Source organism: Equus caballus, chromosome 18 (genome assembly GCF_041296265.1).
Source record: "Equus caballus isolate H_3958 breed thoroughbred chromosome 18, TB-T2T, whole genome shotgun sequence".
Taxonomy (NCBI): Eukaryota; Metazoa; Chordata; class Mammalia; order Perissodactyla; family Equidae; genus Equus; species Equus caballus.
Window position 1 is genome coordinate 18,054,093 of NC_091701.1, and position 20,421 is coordinate 18,074,513.

General features: G+C 37.8%; 1 protein-coding gene across 19 annotated transcripts in view; it reads right to left on the reverse strand.

Moving 5' to 3' along the window:
* The window catches only part of NCKAP5 (NCK associated protein 5), a 918,003-nt gene that overhangs the window by 432,638 nt on the left and 464,944 nt on the right, over positions 1-20,421 (reverse strand). The gene's annotated exons all lie outside the window — the stretch shown is intronic.

Sequence of the window (20,421 nt, forward strand, 5' to 3'; positions counted from 1 at the left end):
TTTTCAATCCTGGCTGCTATGACTCTAATGCCTGAATAATTTCCACTAAACCAGGTGGCTTTCTGTGCAGCTGTGAAGATCCCTGACCCAATAATACCATCAAATTCATCATAATTCAACTAATAATGACTAAGATCATTAGTGCTTGTTCAGGATTATTTTATCTCTTCAATCTGTGGTATACGATTTAAAGGGAACATTACTGTTTTTTATAGAAGGGTCGGGAATTTTAAGTTAATTACACCATGGAACTCATGAGACTAAGGAAAGAATTAGTTATTATTTCCCCCAATTAGATTTTTACAGATAAAAATAGGCGAAACCACACATTGTATTTATAATCCCAGAAAACTAGCTCATCTCACAAATGGCCAGCAGGAATTAAGAGAGGGAGTGAATGACCCAGAATAGATGGTTCAGCAAAAACTCATTCCTGGAACGGGCACAAAGCACACAAGATTAGATCCTCCTAACATTATTGACTCAGCCATGCTAATGTTGTTTTTGGTTTTGTTTTGTTGCTGCTACTGCCTTTTATTTATTTTTAGCATGTCATGCTATTCAAGTTATTGTTGTTGCTAAATTAAGCACTTGGTATACAGAATACATACTCTGTGATGAAAACCAAAGACTTAATACCTGATTATGAGGGACCTAAATTCTTTTTGTTCTGTTTTGTATGCTTTTTGGTGAGGAAGATTGGCCCTGAGCTAACATCTGTTGCCAATCTTCCTCTTTTTTTGTTTTTTCTCTCCAAAGCCCCAGTACATAGCGGTAGGTCATTTCAGGTCTTCTAGGTGGGATGCCACCACAACCTGGCTTGATGAACGGTGCGTAGGTCTATGCCCAGGATCCAAATTGGTGAACCCTGGGCGACTGAGGCAGAGCATGGGAACTTAACACTTGGCCACAGGGCCAGCCCCAGCAGGATCTAAATTCTTAAAGGGAAAGAAGGAAGCTGAGACCTCAGTCATCAAACAAATTAGACAGTATGACTCTGTACCATGTGTTACCCAGGATGAAACAGGATCCATCGCATGGGGCATACTCACAGGAAGTGAGAGCAAAGATGGATTTTCTCCAGCTCTAACTCGTAGGGAAAAAGTTCTCCTGAGGACCATGAAGGACACATTAGATCATGATCCGGAAGTGAATCTAGGTCCTCTAAAAATACGTACACATCCCCCTGCCTCTGCACATTTGACCACACTCTTCCTCCTGCTTAAAAGCCCTGTGAAGTCTCTCTATTCAAAGCCTAGGGCTCCTTCTAGGCTCACCGGTAAGCCATCTCCTCTAGAACTTTTCTCTCATCACATCATCATTCTCTCCCTTCTCTGAGTTCCAAAAGCACCTACTATCTTTACCACCCATTTGGTCCTTACTTACTTTTTTGTATTATTATTTTTCATGAGCATTTATCACAATTCTCCAACTAGATGAACACTTGCTTGAGATTATCACTATGTCTAATGTGTATATTTTTGTATTTAGCATATTACCCAGTGCACAGTAGTACTCGAAATAGATTTGATTACTGATTCTAGAGCTGGCCTTTTGCTAAGTCAGGCCTGTAGCTTCTATGTCACTACCTCTTACATGGTCCATTTTTAACCCCTGCAATCAGTTACTTCTATTGGAATCAGAAAAACCAAAATCAAAATTAAATCTTTATTCTGTCACTTTCTAGCAGTTTTGGAAAGAAAGGAAAACATGGTTGCAGAAGAAAAATGTGCTAATTATCATCAAATCTTTGTAGAAATAGTTAAAATGGCAAATTATATATAACATATATTTTACCACAATAAAATATAAATTAAAAAAGAAACTCATCACTCAATTATTGCACATAATCAATATTCCTCTTTGTATAGACTCATTGGACTAGACTGAACATGGGTAAGCCACCCATATTATAGAATCTAGAAGATTGTGCTTTGATTCCTGAGACAGGCAAAAAAAAAAAAAAAGAAAGTGTATGTTAAATTGTTCAAAAGCACATCCAGTGAAGGATGTGAAGTTTTGCAGAGAAAATAGCACCTGTCCTTCCTTTAAAAGAAAAGAATGTTACACAGATTCACTCACTGCTATATTGAAGAATTGCCAAACCTAATAAGGAAGAACCTTTTCTATACGAATAATCCCTTCTGTTCAATTTGCTAACACCGTTTCAAATATGAATAAAATTATACCCTCACAACATAGAGAAAGTTCTAGGGAATTCTAAGACTAATGAAGGCAAAAAATGTTTACTAAAATGCATTCCCTTCAAATGATGTGTTTCAACTGAACCATCAAAGCTTGACAATAAGCCACACCTACTTTCCAAATACAGAAAAAAATTTTACCCAAATTATAGAATATGACTGAAAGTAGCAAGAGAGTATATCAATGGATTAGCCATATTTTTTTTTTGTATTAGCTGTATCCTGAATATAAACTGATTTGTCCCCAAAGTAATTTTGACTTTCTCCCACAGGTTTGCTCTACATCTCTTACAGCAGGGAGATTGAAATGGAGTGAGAGATGGAAAATGGTTGGGTGTTATTTCTATGATGTCTCTAAGTACTGAAGAGCAGTAGGTAGAAGACAATGTCACAGAAATCTGGGTAACAAATCTGATGAGGCCAAATTTCCGTGGCAACATCTCTCTTTCCATTGACCCACTGGGCTGGGCTGGCTCTAAGCAGCCATCTTGAGAGCTCTGACAGTGTTTTTCAAAACTTATTGGACACCACATTTGTATTTCTCCTAGTTTCATTTAGCAAGATCACCTCTTCCCTTGCTCCTCACTGGCTTTCTTTACTACTGCATCCACATCACTACCCCAGGAGCACAAACAATGGCCCAGGGCTGCATCTAAAAAGTGACATTAAACACATGTTCACAGGAAACTTTGCCAGCCACATTCTCTTCCTTCCCTTTAGAGGCATGGCTTCATGCTCATTGAAAAGGCAAGTTTGCATATTTTTCTCAAGAAAAGCAGACTTCACGTGGGTGAACTTTCAACCCCGCATTCTTCTTTAGCTGCTGTCTCTAACTCTACAGGTTCTATGAGAACAGTCTCGGAGAGCCCTTTACAGTTTATAGAACATTTCCACCTTGTTGCTCTGTCTAGTCCTCAGAACAACTCTGCATGTCAATTGTTACCAACTCCACTAACAGATAAAGAAAGTGAGGTAAAGACAGGGAAGGAGCTTGCCCAGGTTAAAAATCACCACTCTGGGACCAGAACTAAGTTTTTCTGACCCCGAGTGCCCACTTTTTTCATACTGTGGTCAGTTCTGCTATAACACTTATTTTTAAAGTGCAAATTTATTCCAATGCAAATGAGATATCAGGGGGCAATTTGAGCATGACACAAATCTCACATTTGCTTATGCCCAATTTCATTCACGAGAAACATGTGAACAGAGAAAACTGCACCCTGCTGAACCTAATGTAAAAATACACCAATCACACACACCTCAGATAGAAGGACCAACACCCTCAGTCCACCATGCATGTTAGGAGCCACCCCATCCACATCTGGTGGTACAACTTGCCCTCTGATGTCAGGGGCCTTTTATCGCTTCATGATAACTCACAAGCTGTAGCCCTTCCTGTGACGGCTTCCACAAGCAACTTCATGTCCTTTTCAAGGTAAAGTGACATATTTGCTGTGTTATTTATGTAATTCTTAACCATTTAACACATGTAAAACTTAGCTGCCATTTTTATTAGATTCTTTTTTTTTATGTGCCACTGACAAAGTTTCTGAGTATTGTGCCCCTAGCTCTATTTTCCCCACAAGCCCTGTGCCGTGATTTTTAGGAACATGTATGTCATGTTATAGCAGACCTGACTGTACATCACGGTGGAGAAAGAGGAATCCAAATCAAGAGAAGAATTCTGGAGCCCTTTCCCTATTTGGGCACAAGCAAAGAGTCAAGGCTTCGACAAAGAATCAAACATAAAAAGAAAGGTATATTAAGTCCATGTCTTTGTTCTACCAAGTGATCTTGTCTATATCTCATAGCCTTCACACACACCTTAAACTTCCTCCCATTTAAATTCTATGCGCTGATTAAGCTCTGGGAAGAAGATTCCACAATTTCCTTGGGTAATCCATTTTATTTTTTTAAACTCATTTCCTGATCATTTTCTAAGACTTGCTTAAGTTATCTCAAGTTATCAAAAAGCCATTTCTGGGGGCTGGCCCTGTGGTATAGCAGTTAAGTTCGTGTGTCCCACTTTGGCGGCCCTAGGGTTCGGCTGGTTCAGACCCTGGGTGTGGACCCACACACCACTCATCAAGCCATGCTGTGGCAGCGTCCCCCATGCAAAGTAGAGGAAGATTGGCACAGATGTTAGTGCAGGGACAATCTTCCTCAAGCAAAAAGAGGAAGACTGGCAACAGATGTTGGCTCAGGGCCAATCTTCCACACTATAAAAAAAAAAGAAGTCATGTTCCCAGGAAATGGAGAAAAACCTATAGGTTCTGATATTATTTCCTAATTTAACAGAGAACTGTGCTTGGAAAAGGAGCTATGGACGCACTCATGTGGATTTATTCATTCACTCAGCCCACAAATGTTTACTGAACGCTAAATATGTGCCAGACACTGGACCAGACAGGACAGCAGCCATGAGCCAAGTAGACATGGTTCCTGACTGCAGTAGGCTTACACACTAGTGGAGAAGGCAGGCGCTAAAGGAACTATCACACAAATACATATATCAGTACAAACTGATGGATAATTAAGGGTTTGCTGAAGGATGACAGCAAGAGGAACTGATTTGTCTGTCTGGTTTATTTGGTTAGGGGAAAGCTTCTCTGGGGAAGTAACGTTTAAACTAAGACCTCCGTGATGACTAGGAGTTACCAGGTGAAGAGACGGTACCAGCACTGCAGGCAGAGTGAGTAGCAAAGGGGAAGTCTTTAGTCACATATGAGAAGAACTAAGAGAAGCCCAGTGTGCCTGGAGCCCGGCGAGCTGGGAGAAAGGGGGTGGCATATGATACAGGTGGGAAGAGCAAGGGGTAGCCCCAGGGGACCATGAAGGTTATACGAAGGATGTTGGCTTGTGTCCTGAGTAAAAAGATAACTCATTACCAGAGTTTAATCAATCAAGTGATAGGATCTGATAAAGATTGTACAAAGATCACCTGACTACTGTGTGGAGAAAATACTGAATTAACAGGCTAAATAACAGAGTGGGAAAATATTTAAAGGGAATGGTGAATGCTACCAGCTTCTAGTTTAGACTGCAGCATTTGCTACTTAAGTGGTTTTGGACAAGCCAGTTAACCTAAACCTTAACTGTTATAAGCTAGTTTCCTCTGTATATTGGGGAGAGTAAAATCACCTAAGCCAATTTCATAGTACCAGTGTGAGGAATGAGTGAAATAATGTATGGTAAAGCACTATAAAAACTTGAAAGTGCCATATAAAAATAAGATATGGCTAACTGGAATTTTACAGCTTATATTGTCTAATATACTTTAGTGACTGTTGATAAATTCTATAAAAATTTTAGTCTTTAATGATTACTACATATTAAATAAATATTGTAGTTATATATTTCTTTAAAAAGCTCAAAAATGTGTTTTTAAGTAGAATAACTTTAATACTGAGGAGAAATACATTTTAAATTACATTTAATGTAAGAACAGAGAGACTAACTTAATCACAGATACCATCTAGAATGCATATAACCGTAGGCTTAGACTTCCCTAAAAGACATTAGTTTTTAATCCTACCACCTAGTACGATTTTAAACAGATGGCTTGATCTGTGGTGTGCCAAGACTTCAGGTGTTAATATCAAGATATCAACACTTGATTTCAAATATAAAAAGTCCATCCCACATCTAATTATATTCGGTGATTCTAGTTACATCAGTTGGTGATACTACTGGCAAAGTTAGTTACAAAAGAGTCAACGAATTTGGAAAGAAAAGAGGAATTTTCCTTACTTGTTGTGAAAATTCTAGTCCCACCATCCATGGTCACATGTTAGGTGAAACATCCACCAGAGCAAGAGGGGCATCTCCCATTCACGCTCCAAGCATTCTGCGTAAGTCCTGCTTAGTGAGTGACATGAGGTATCAACTCATCCAGAGGTATTCTATGCCAACTTGATGCTTAAGAGATAGATAATAATATATACAAAGGTATTCACTATGTTCCATTTCAAAGGATTTCCTGAAATGTGTTCAAGTTATAATAATCTTGTTGAATAATATTTTATGATTGAAGAATCATGGAAAAAATATTAACACCCTTGGATAATAAAAGGATCTAAAAGGTAGTGAGAAATGCACATAGACCATTAGAGAAGGCAATAGGGATTAAATGATATTCCTGGGTATTGATGAAAAAATACATGAACTCATCCAAGAAATGTGGAATCTGGTAAACAAGCTACATACTATGCAATGGGGATTTTAAGTTAAACAGACTATTAGAAGAGATAAGTATATTTGATTCAATGATATAAACATAAGACATGGTATTAAGACTCAATAATCAATCAGAACTTGAAGATGTGTTTAGATTTCCTTATTATTGGTATCCAGACAGTCACAGATATCACCAAGTGTTCACCATCAACATCCAATGTATATTGGATCATTTTAAGATTACACAGAGACCCAGAATAACCATTCTAATTCTCTTGCTACCTATTGAGAATCTAAAATTGACAGGTGATTATTTTTCTTCAAAAGTCCATAAAACACACATCAGCAACAAAATTAAACTGTTATATTTTCATGAAAACCAGTTTTTAATGGAAAAATTCTATATTAACCAATTTCTATCAAGCCAATGTAAAATGGATCTAAATTAAGCTGTAGTTATTACATCTAATTGCAGCCTCATTTTTGCTTTTTACACAAATTGCAATATATTTTCGCTGTAAGGCTCCCTGAATTCAATATTCCCATTAGCTATGAAAGATTCAGTTATCCTAGAAGCAGAGAAACAGATAAGGAGCTTAAGAATTGATTTTTTTTAAAGCCTGTACTGTTGGCTGTAACAGAAGAATCAGAATCAGATTTTGAGATGGCAGGATAGAAGCAGCCCAGTATACATCCGCAGTACTGATAACATCGCTCCAGAGAGACAAAGCTTTTGTTCTAGCAAAAAAAGATACAGCACTTGGTTAAAAAAAGAAAAAAAAAAGTGAGAGGAGGGAGAAAAAGGTGAGTGACAGAAATAAAGGAGCGGGGAGGACTGAAGGGGAAAAAGACAGATGAGCACTTCGGAGGACCTTAAAAATGTCCTCAGCGCTAGAGGAGGGCGCTAAAAGAAAAGTGCCACAAGTGAATCGCTCCACAGATTAAATTTTCTTAGGCAATAATTACATACATGTTTTCTACATAGCAAAAGGCTACAGCTGTGAACTTTATGGGAGGAGTATTTTTAGGGTGGGTTGTGCAAAAAAGCACTATAAAATGAAGATTTGGCATGTCAAGATTGATACGGACTATAAAGGCATGTTGGAACAAATTATGGTATCCTACAAAGAGAAAAAGTTGTCTTTCACCTATAGTCCATAATCTTTATTACTTATCAACTAGATTTACAAGTGAAGAATAAAATAGTAATATTGCATTCCTAATATAAAGTAATGCAGTTTTGATTTTTATCATCATACAGCTGAAAGAAATATGACACAAAGTTATACATTGACCCACTTCCCACCTTTTTCATCACGTGATTTTCACCATCATGATTCCTGTGGTGGAGAAAACATGAGGCTAGATGTCTGGGCTATTTCCTTTTGGTTCTCCCATTAACTTGCCATGCAGCTTTGGAAACACAATCACCCTCTTTGGACCTCCTTCTAAAATGTTAAGGTCCTTTTCAACTCTCACATTTTATGCATCCATGAAATTAGCCACAATCACAGTGATGGGGCTTAGGACACATTATCCCAAAACACTGCACCTTGGCATATTGAATATTTTAAACTGAAGGGTTTGAGAAAACAGCAGAAGCAGGAAGGTCACTCTGACCTCCCCTACCCCTTCACCCTTCTTCCCTGCAACAGGTCATAAAATCCTCCTATGAGAGGTGCCCTCCCTGTAGCCAGGAGGAAGAAAGACACTCCTATCACCAGAGACAGAGAATTCTCAGTCAAGAAATCTATACAAACAAACCTAGTTAAATGAACCCTTATCTTCCTAGTTACTTCTTCACCACTTAACTAGCCCTAGCCCAAACCCTTCTATCTGGTCAATTCTTCACAAATTGATTGTTTCTCTGTCTACGATGTACAAAAACTTCCCGCTCTGGTCACTTCTTTGGGTCTTCATTCTCTTGTAAAGGCTCCTACATACATGTAAGAATTCAACAAAATGTGTATGCTTTTCTCCTGTTAAACTCTTATATCAGTTTAATTCTTAGGTCCAGCCGGAGATCCAAAGAGGATAGAGAATTGTTTCTCCCCTACAACAGCAAAAGAAACATAATTGCTAATGGTGTAAAGAGTATAATGAGATGAAACATAATGTCTATAAGATGGGGTGGGAGGGTGTGCATATATTGGAGGATAGTCACAGCACGGATTTCATTTTATAATGACGGTGATTGGCATCCCTGTATGGATAATTAGGTGGATGAAGCTGGAGATTAAGAGGCATAGGGCATTATTTTTTTTGGTTAGTATAAAACAGGCAAGGCAATGTTAAAATGATAACATCGGGCATTACCCAACTGGGAATAGAGGTGGCGAAACATAGACCCCAGAGGCATTGGTTTTAATTTGGTTCTTAAACAATTGCAGATTTCAGTAGACCTTGAGGAGAACAACAGAAACTAAATGATGTTTGAGCAAGATAATTCTTCCTCAGGGTGGACTCCAGAAGTGAAAGACTACTGTAACAGGGACAAGCACTGACTGCTTCTTTTTTATTACTGTAATTCATTAGCAATGGTTCCTTGAGTTAGAAAAGGCCTTTCCAAGGGGTTTTCTGGCTCACTGACTTTTTGACTTCGACAAGCTTCTCAGAAAACCATTTCCTCCCAAGTCTTTGACTGTCTGATGATTATGGGGGCTGGCCAAAAAAAGCAAGACACTGAAGTAACAATCCAAGTGAGTAGTAAGCTTCGTGTCCACAGTCGACTGCCTAATTCAGGCACACTCTTGCCCTTATCCCAATCACTTCCTTGAGTTTATTTGGTCAAAAGTCTCAATTTTCAACTTTACTTAGAAAATAACTTCATTTACCCAACCACTGTGTCCTTTTATAAGAAGTCAGTGACTCATTCTTCTCCCTTGGTCACGGATCTTTCTCTGTTGTCATGTTAATTGATCACAATTAATAGTAGCTATTAATTATTCTATCCCTTTGGGGTTCTCAGGAGTCAATTTTACTAAATGTCTTCCCACTTGATTGAAGCCTTAAGTACTATTCTTTTCTGATCTGTGGATACAGTGTATTTCATATAAGGAAGGGGGAGGATTTCAGTTCTTTTAGGGATTTTTACTTCCGGTTCTCTGCCCTGAGCCTACTATGTACTTTAGAATGGCCGTAGATTTATTTATTTCCCCCTTCACCCTCACTCTGTTCCTTTTCTGTCTTTACCTCACAATGACCAGTAGAGAATGACTGGACTTCTCTAGCAGATTTAGTTTCCATTTCAAACTTTAATTATATTTCTCTCCTTGTTCCTTATTATAGAGGACTCCAAGATCTTTTATTCTCTCTTCTATGCTCCAATCTTGAACTTAACTATATTTACTATATAGTTTACCACTTGCTCTGCCTTTTCCATCCTGGTGTCTCTCTTACTTCACTGCCCACCCAATTTATGGTTTACCCCACACGTTGGTGATTCTAATATTCATCTTAGCTTTTTAAAAATTACCTGATGGCATATCCTTTGCTAAGCATTTCATGTATAATTACTATCCCCTAGCTCTTCAAAGAGCATGTTTTCTTTAGGGAGTGATGGGGCCCTGCACTTGGTAATGAAACGCCATAGAATATTAGCATATCACTCAGCATTCCAGAAGTGTTTAATACATTCTTGTTGAGTTAAACCCTGAATCCTCTTGACCTCCCACCCAGTACTTCTTTTTCCTTAGTTGGCAGCCAGCTCTACGTTTGCAAAGTTTGTACCAGTGACAGATTTCAGTCATCCTCATGATCCTGCCCCTGAGGATAATGTGATGAGACTTCCTTTGGTTCAAAAACCCCATAGATACATTTTACCCTGTTGGTCATTTTCTTTTTCTTACCACTGGCTTTACTTGTCTCAATTTTTATCCTCTCACAACAGCCCATTGATTGTAATCCTAAATTTCATATTCAAATCTCTTATTTGATTAGTCACTTTCACTTCTTAACTACTAATTCAACAATTTCTTTCCTTAGAGGATTTGCAATGGCTTCCTTATAAAGCACTTATAATTCCTCTTTTTTTAGGATAGTACATTTTACTATTCTTGTTTTCATCTTACTAGATTTTACAGAATTGTAGGAGGAAGAAACCTATTCACACAAAGAAGCCGCCTTTTTTTCTCTGATTGGAATTCTTATATTCCTGTCTTTCTTCAGTGAATGGGTGTAATTATGTGTATGGGAAATTAGAGTATTTGCTAGGATAATTATTCACTCCTCTAAAATAGGAGAATAATTATAATGTCAACAATAGTCTGTTCAAAGTACTACTGGAGCTTTCGTTTTAAATCTGCCAGAGAAATGGCTTCCAGGACCTCAGTAATTAATATTAATTTCTCACAAATACTTTTTATTCATGTGGAAAACACACTAGAATGCCTTCATACTTCTTATTTCATTGTGGGAAAAGTCTCTTCAATTTTTCTTTTTAAACAAGGCCCTGAGAACATCTAGATTGGTTTTTACACAGCCAGCTTCCATTATTTTACGATACTAGGCTCTATTAGAAACCTGAAATTTTAAAACAACATGATTTTTAACAGTTTGCCTTATCCTTGTTAGCAAATGCAAACTTTCACATTCTAGCATTCCATCAAAAGGTCAGCTATAATATTTAAAAGATGAATGTGAAACTAATCACAAGTTTTGGTTCAATGCTTTAGTATTTCATTTCATACAATTACCAAAGTTAGAAGAAATTGAAAATATTACATATTGAATAATTAGAGCTTGTGTTATTTCAAGGAGGTAAGGTTCAACAGAAATATCATTTTTATGGGGAAACCATTAAAGACATGTAAATGAGCCGAGTGAGCACAGTTAATCTATAGAAAAGGAAAATGTATATTCTTTTTTTTTTTTTTATTTTTTTTTAAAGATTTTATTTTTTCCTTTTTCTCCCCAAAGCCCCCCGGTACACAGTTGTGTATTCTTCGTTGTGGGTTCTTCTAGTTGTGGCATGTGGGACGCTGCCTCAGCGTGGTCTGATGAGCAGCGCCCTGTCCGCGCCCAGGATTCGAACTAACGAAACACTGGGCCGCTTGCAGCGGAGCGCGCGAACTTAACCACTCGGCCACGGGCCAGCCCCGGAAAATGTATATTCTTAAAAGACAATCTGAGTACTTCTTTTAAAAGTGCACTTAACCCTTGGTTAATCACATAAATGGAGGAAAAGATCACGATAGATAATCTCAGTTTCTGAGTGGTGGGAGATAGTCACAAAAGGAAGCAAGTAGAAAACACAGCCTCATATGGTACAAATAACAGTCATGAAAAACAGGGCAGTGTAGACTACAGACACCACTAATCAACTGCCTGCTTGACACACAACTGGGTATAGAAAGGCTCGCAGTAGGAACGCCTAGGTCATGACCACAGGTCTTTTGTGTGCAATTTAAGTGAGCATCAGAAATTGCGTTTTCAAGTGCCCTTTTTGTAATCTCCTAGATTCTCCTCAATTTCTATGTCACACAGAAGTGGTCTCTCCTGGATGGCTTAGTCAGACTTGAATGAACACAACCAATCTGTACAGCTATGTTTCCACACGGACACATTAATACCTTTCCCTTTCTATCAGTCCTATAATCAAAGGGAAACAGACATCTTTAGATTTGGAAAGGCCCTTTAGATCACCATGTCCAACGGAAGTCCTAAAAGGCACTAATCATGCAGGGTGATCCAGTCCAGCCTAAGTCTTTGTCACTGTGCAGAGAAGATCAAAGCTCCCTTCAAAGTCTCTCTTCCCAGGTAATTGAGAGAAGAGCAAATTTTCAAGAGTTTGGTGGAATTGGGCTTCTGGACCAGTAGGATGTATATGTAAAACTTTTATCTACATTTGAAAAAGCACTTTCCTTTGCAATATAAACCTTTCTATATAAGCTCAAAATTAACCCCCTACATGAAGATGGAAAAGTGGCAGGGTCATAAAACATTTTAATCATTATTATATTAGCATTCTTAAAAGCCCTCCTAGAAAATTTTGCCTCCTTCTTCAGAAATCAATGATGTTAAAAGCTAAGTATTTTACCTGGCCTTGAGTGTTACGAAATGTGGTTCCTTCACTCTTACAGGTATAGAATATCGGCGCATTGCTCCACAACTGTACATTTTTATATAGGCTAGGACTCCCAGAACTTTTGACCAAACAATCAGATTCAACATGTACAAAGAAAATGGTTCCAATTAGTGATATTAAACCACCATTAATTATCATGGTCAAGCAAAACACATGTGCTATTACATAGGCATGCCATTCATCACATCCAAATGCCTAGAACAGCAGGTCTCTCCTCTTAGACCAGGAATGATTACACACAGTCCACAAATTGCAAAGTGTTCAGTACACTGAAATTACTGATAAGCAGTTATTGAATAAATAAAGGCACAGCTACTATAACAGAGGCAGTCTGTGGCTTTATTTTATTTTACATTTTACGTAAAAAAGATCTATCTACACAACAAGAGTGTGGCCGCTGGCATAAATCTGAACTGTGGCTGGTGGCATAAGCCCCACTGATGTATAGGCTAAGGAGACATGTAGACACTTTTAAAGAGCACATGTCTAGTTATGGAGAAACTACAAAAGCAATTCCAGGACAAATCAAGTGAATGAAAATAGAAGAGAAAAAAGAAAGGGATATTTCTATATCACAAATAAGAATGGTACTGAAGATGAATCCTGACTGAGTGTTGTGAGCACTTTTCATGTAGCATCCACTGAATCCTCCTAAGAACACTAGACAATACGCACTACGTCCAAAGCAATTGTTTAAGATTATGAAACTAAAGCCACAGGAAATAAATAGCAGAGCCAGTGTTTGAGCTCAAAAATCTGACTCCAGGGTCACAGAGCTTGGCTGCCTCTCCTTATAAGTACAAAGGAGTTTCTTTCCTCGTCTAGTAAACTTTCACCTCAAATAGTGAACCAACTGTCATTAAGCTTTTCCCTTTCCATGACCCGTTAGACATGTCGGGGATAAAAGAGATTGAAAAGATGGCCTTAAAAAAAAAGAGATGGCCTTTGCCATTTAGAATATTATAATGATCACATATCAAACAATTAGCCGGCAAAGCATGACTATAGAGCAGGGGCTGGCAAATTTTTTTTTGTATGTGAGACCAGATGGTAAATATTTTAGGTTTTATGGGCCATGCAGTCTCTGTTACAACTACTCAGTTCTGCCCTTGTAGCATGAAAGTCAGCATAGAAAATACATTAACAAATGAGTGTGGATATGTTCCAATAAAATTATTTCAAAAACAGGTGGAGAGGGGGGAAGCTCAGCCATAGTTTTCAGACTCTTAATCAATATTACTAGTTGACATTTCACAAAAAGGAATCAATTCTAATTGTTTATTTCCAGGAGGTGATATTTCTTTTCTCCAAGATTTACAAACTCCCCAGAAACCATGGGGTTGGGGAACTGTTATTATCACTGAGAAACAAACACAACTCGATACACCTCCCCCCAAATTTAATGAAATTGTAGCCACTGTCAACAAGCGAAAAATTAAGTTTGCATTTTCTAGAAAGGATGAACTCTTCAGCAATTCTGGAAATCACGTAATATTTGTGCTTGTCATTGTGCTAGGAACAAATCTTTTATCCATCGCTCTGTGATTACACCTCTTTACAAAGGCATCAGTTTTATGTTATACATAGAATTACATTTTACCCTTTGGTGCCGAGCCATTAGCCAGTGTCTCTGCTTATTCTCAATCAGGAATAGATACTGCCTCCTCCCCCAGAGAGAGAACAGAGTCTGTAGTCATTTCCTGCCAGTGTTGTTTAGTGTTAGAGATTATTCGAGTTATTTCAATTCAACAACAATTTACAAAGGGCCTACTTCATGTCAAACTAATCTCAACATTAGACAATTTTTAATATTAGTTACAACATATGTATAGGTAAAAGATTATTCAGTCCCACAAATAAACATTGTGTTTTTCTTTAATTCTCCAAGAGCCTATGAGATTCAATGTTGACAGGAGCTGACAAATTTAAAGGCTTTCCTACCATATATTCTCAAACACTGAAACAAAATTTTAAGTCTAACCACTCAAATACGAACAACTCAGAATGTACAGTAAGACGCTTTAGTGCATATATCACAGGTTGTAGCAGAAAAAGTCTTTCTCCATCTCTCTACCAAAAGTTTTACATTTATAAGTGTCCTTATAGCCAATAGTTAAGACTCCTACTTCACAATATCTGAGTTGGCTTAGAAGAGAAAGAGTAAGTTTGCAGTCTAGAATCTGTGTAGCCCTTGAGTTATGCCTTTTCACCAATAATTTACCTCCCCAGATTGTGCATTTAGTTCATATTTTAAAGACTTCAAAACTTCAAACGTCCTTTTGTCTGTTACTCATTGATTGTGGTTAAACTAAATGTTTTTCACTCTGTAATCAATACTTTCTTACGAAAATAAACCCAGGCATTGACAAACAACTCTGCAGCATATTGCAGCTTTGCTGAGAGTAGACAGTATGAAAAACTACCCCTCCCAAGAATTAAAAAAGATCTCACTGACTCCAGTGCTTATTACAATTTTTACAAGTTTCTTACAGCTGAATCATTCCACTGTAACAAGACTTTATTAAATTAGAGAGCTATGGAATCGTAAGCTCTCTGAGAATAACGATTAACATGCCTTTGTCCTTTATTACTGTTTCAAGCCATTGCAAGCATACCGTTCATGTTCACTTTTACAACCTCTCTGGCGACGAAGATATTAAAGATCAGTAGGTAGAGAAAATAGGGGTACAAATATGTAAACAAGGATGACTTTGTGTTTCATGAGACTACTGTTCCAGGATATTTTTTTTTCCCTTTCTCTCCCCAAAGCCCCCCGGTACATAGTTGTATATTCTGCGTTGTGGGTCCTTCTAGTTGTGGCATGTGGGATGCTGCCTCAGCGTGGTTTGATGAGCAGTGCCATGTCCGTGCCTAGGATTCGAACCAACGAAACACTGGGCCGCCTGCAGCGGAACGCGTGAACTTAACCACTCAGCCACAGGGCCAGCCCCTCCAGGACAATTTTAAATGGCACTACTAACTTTTTTTAAAAGAAGTTGTTGCACTTTTAGACCCCAAATGCAAGACATGTTTTTATTTGGGACTTTTATTTTACACACTGTTAGCTGTGAGTTCCTGGCTTTTATAAACACTTGCCTTCCAATTATCTGTTTATCACATGATTCACTGTCTTAATACAACTCCCAACGGGAATCTGTGGTGGCTGCGGGGCATGAGTAGCCCCCAACACATATAAGATTGCCACCATGCTCTCTCCAATACTAATCCACTAAAACACCAAACTTCTAAAGTTTATAGGGTTATATATTTAGTGGTCTGGGTAATAGCTAAGGCAAGTTGGGAAGAATAACACCAAACACTTCCACAGACAATAAACAGAAAAATAAGCCCTTCAAATGCACACACCCTAAATAAGTTATGGCATTTTCTCGCCTTCATGTTTATTAGTTAAAAAAACTGAAGGAACAATGATTTTAAGTCATTGGAACCTTGCATGTGTTTATCCATGACAAACAGCAACAAAGGCATTTACAATTTTTATTAGCAGAAGCTGATATTTCCTGCCAACAAAGATGGTTTTGCCTTACAGTGAAGCAATTTAATGAACCAACCTCAAGGTTTTTCAAAAGATGCTTTCCATTTCTTGCTGCAAAACAGCACTTCTATGGCTTAACTCAAAATTGCCACTAAGTAGATGGACAAGCACTGATCTGGTTGTAGCTGTACAGCAAAAGCTGCATCTGACTCAGTCAGGGAGAGTTGAACAAATCCCATCCACTAGCACTTACCGCATACCTACTACGCACAAGCTGTTCTTCTAGATGCTGCAGATGAAGCACATTCTGTTTCTGAGGAAGAAGGCCAAAGCTCTATCATGAGCCCCTTACTACCGGTGCCAATGTTCTCCAGACCTCAATAAATTAATTTATTTATTGCTTTATCATCTATAACAGAAAAAAAATAACCTGTTAATGCTACTGTGACTGAGAAGAAGGGCGACACCCAGCTTGGGGAAAGCTTTCTTGCTGCCCATAATAGTTTGATTATATGAACAAGAAGCTTCTGAACACACAAAATTGGAGTCACTTCTAAAACCACTGACACTATTCAAGAGACCAATAAATGGAGGTTATGGGGACCCCTTTTACAATCCTTTATGGAGATACCACTCTAGACTCGATGGTGGTGTATAACTCACTGTAGGACTATAACTGGCGCTAGGCATGCACAAGGATGGGAAACCTCTGCATCCCAGCTAGTAAGCTGCCTCTCCTCCCCTTGGGACACCCTGACCTTCCACACTGTAGAGCTTAATGGATATGAAATCCCAAGTGAAGAGAATCTACAAACATATTTGATAAAACAATTTATTTAATGAAATATCTAATTTATTCAAATGAGTAATTCTTAGCCCTATTTAGGCTAACCCTCAGTTTCTAGCGTTATTTATTTTGCACTATAAAACACATCTTCTCTCTTGGAAGCTTGGGCACCAACGGGAGACGGGAGGAAGAGCAACTTTTAATGGGTGCAGTTAGAACTTGAAATTTTTATCTGAAAACCATAAAGCTTTTAAAAATGAATTTGCAGACGTAATTGAGCTTCTAATAGCTGCTACTGATAGTAATTAAAGAAATCTCATTTCCCTAAATTAAACATAATGAAATGTTTTTCAAGATCAAATAAAACTGGAAAATGCCATCAGGGTGATAGAATTTGCCTCAGAAAGTGGTTTTCTGGAGTTTGCAGAGAAGCCTCGGTTGCCAGCAAAAGCCGATGGCTTAGAGGGTTATGGCTAATGGAAAAGTCATTTCCACTGTGCCAATATCAGCTTTTATTGACGGCTAACCAATCTGAAAGGCGGTACATTGCAAGGCTTCCCACTGCAGTGCTTATGCAAATATAACAGACTTGCTTTAAAGCTCTTCCATTAGGGCCTTTAAAGAGTTTGCTGTTTAATTAAATGTTGTCAGCATGTCCTCCATTCAACTTATGCATTTCACACTCTTAATGTTTAATTTTTTACTTTTACATTACTTTTGCGTGTCCTTAAAGTAAAAATGGCATTTAGGGGCCCTAGTGACGGTCTCATCCTTGTCTCTGTTAACAGACAGGGAAGTGCTTCGATTGCTCTCGAAGCAATGGAGAACCCATCATTGCCTCTCCATTTCTTGGTCTCCAAGTAAAAAATATCCAGTTTCCCTCTTTATTTCAGCAGTTTATCATCCTGGTAGTCAAGAAGCTTTCCTTATATTGAATCAGAATATTTTGTGTCTTAATCTAATTCCTTGTCTTATTATTTGAAACAATCAGTCTCATAACTCTTCATAAAAACGCTTGATTCCAGGAGAAAACAATTAGGTCAACTTTTGGCCTTCTATTAATAGACACCCCACCTCTCATAGAGGTACAATCGTTTATCTTCACACTTATGTACAGTATGAAGTATGATGTATTCGTGTGGCTTGTCATCATTTTAAGATCATCTTCGCCACATTTCTCTGGTATTTTCATATTTCCTTTAAAAATGGTTGTCAATATCAGATACAAAACTATAAGCAAGAGTTAGGTTAATGTCAAACTGAGGCAAAGAACCACTGACTGATCTTACTGAATCCCAGTGCTCTGTTACCACTCCTCTCTCCTACCGCACATATCATTCCCATCCCCACACACCAACAGCCTTTCTCTACCGAGAGCCCCCATTTGCTTGTTGAAGTTCACATTTCGTGTGGTCAACAAATACCTATCTTTGACCAGCTAATGATTCTAATCTAACTTTTAGTGTGTAATTACCCATGAATTCTTTCCATCATTGGTTCCTTGATTATCTTGCCCATTGAAATGGTGATTTGTTTTCTTAAATCTAATATACCACACCACTTGCATTAACTAAGTTATTCGTTGCCTATTTAATAACTGCTTACTTTGTGCCAGGTGCTCAATAGGTGTTCCCAATTCAATTCAGAATAAGCCAAGTTTCCTGTCTTGAAAAATTTAAAATCTAGTCAGTGACGCCCCTGTTAGGTAAGATTTATTTTAAATCATTTTACTTTGTGTCCCTGAAACTGTCCTATGTTAACATTCCTTTCAAATTGATGCCTGGCATTTGGTAATGTTCTATTTGTTGATATGGGCACTTATTCACAGGTTCCATTTGTGAAAATTTAGTGAGCTTTACCAACATGTGCACTTTTCTGTATGTACACTATACTTCAATAAAAAGTTTTTAAAAAATAGGAGAAAATCAGGTGACTTAGATACAACACCAAGAGCATGATCCATAAAAGAAGAAATTGATAAGCTGGACTTCATTAAAATTAAAAACTTATGCTCTGTAAAAGACACTGCTAAAAGAATGAAAAGACAAGTCATAGACTGGAGAAAATCTTTGTCTGATAAAAGACTGGTATTCAAAATATTCAAAGAACTCTTAAAACTCAACAATAAGAAAAGAAACAATCCAATTAAAAAGATCTCAACAACTCACCAAAGATATAAAGATGGCAAATAAGCATATGAAAGATGCTCAGCATCATATAATGAAATTAAAAGAGCAATGAGATACCACCACATACCTTTTAGAATGGCTAACATCCAGAACACTGACAACACCAAATGCTGGTGAGGATATGGAGCAACAGGAATGACCATTCATTGCTGGTGAAATGCAAAATGGTACAGCCAGTTTGGCAGTGTATTACAAAGCTTAAAATAGGCATCCTATATAATCCAATAATCTAATCCTGGGTATTTACCCAAATGAGTTGAAAATTTATGTCCACTCAAAACCTGCACATGAATGTTTATAGCAGCTTTATTATAAGTGAAAGAACTTTGGAAGAAACCAGGATGTTCTTCCATAGATGAATGGATAAACAGACTGTGGTACAACCCTACAATGGAATATTATTCCCTGATAAAAAAGAAATGAACAATCGAGCCATGAAAAGACATGGAGAAATTTTAAACTCATGTTACTAAGTGAAAAGGCCAATTTGATAAAGCAACAAACTATATGATTCCAACTATATGACATTCTAGAAAAGAAAACCTATAGAGGCAGTAAAAAGACTAATGGTTGCCAGGCGTTCAAGGGTAGGGGGACAAACTAATAGGTATCACACAGGGGTTTTTAAGGGCAGTGAAACTATTCTGCATGATTCTGGGATGGTGGATATATGACATCATGCATTTGTCAAAACCCACAGAACCGCACAACACAAAGGGTGAACTCAAATATAAACTATGGACTTTAATCAATAATAATGTAGCAGTATTGGTTCACCAATTGTAGCAAATTTACCACACTAATGCAAAATGTTAACAACAGGAGAAACTGTGTATTTTTCTCTGTATTTTTTGCTCAATTTTTCTGTAAACTTAAAACTGCTCTAAAAAATACTCAATTTTTAAAAAGGCAAAAAATAAATTTCAAAAATCAAAAGGCAAAAAACAGCTTCAAAATATCAAACTTTCTTCACTCTAATCTCATCAGACTAATCCAGGGCTCATAAACCTTAACGTCTCCCTTCTACCTTCAGGATAAAGTTCAGACTCCTTGGGATACAACACAAAGCCATTGGCAATCTAGTCTGGCCAATCCAGGTCCATTTCCAGCCATTCCCTCCTGTGCCCATTGTGCTCGTGGCACATCTCTGTACCTTCCCATTGTTGCTCTTTTTCCTGGTCCTAGAATACCCTTCCTCCAACAAATCCGCATCCCTTTGTCTATTTGGTGAACTACTCATTTTCTGAGCCCACTTTAAATAGATCCTCCTTCTTGAAGCTTTCTTTACTACTCTTGAGTAAAATGAGTACCTTCTTCTTCATCTTCCAATCATACGCTGTTCTACTATTTTGTGACTGTCTATGTTTCTCTATCATCTGCTAGAGTACGAAAAACTTGAGGGTAAGGACAGTGTCTTCTATCTTTTCACCTCTGGTGCCGAGCACTGGTGGAAAGTAGGTACTCAAGATTTTACTGAACAGTCA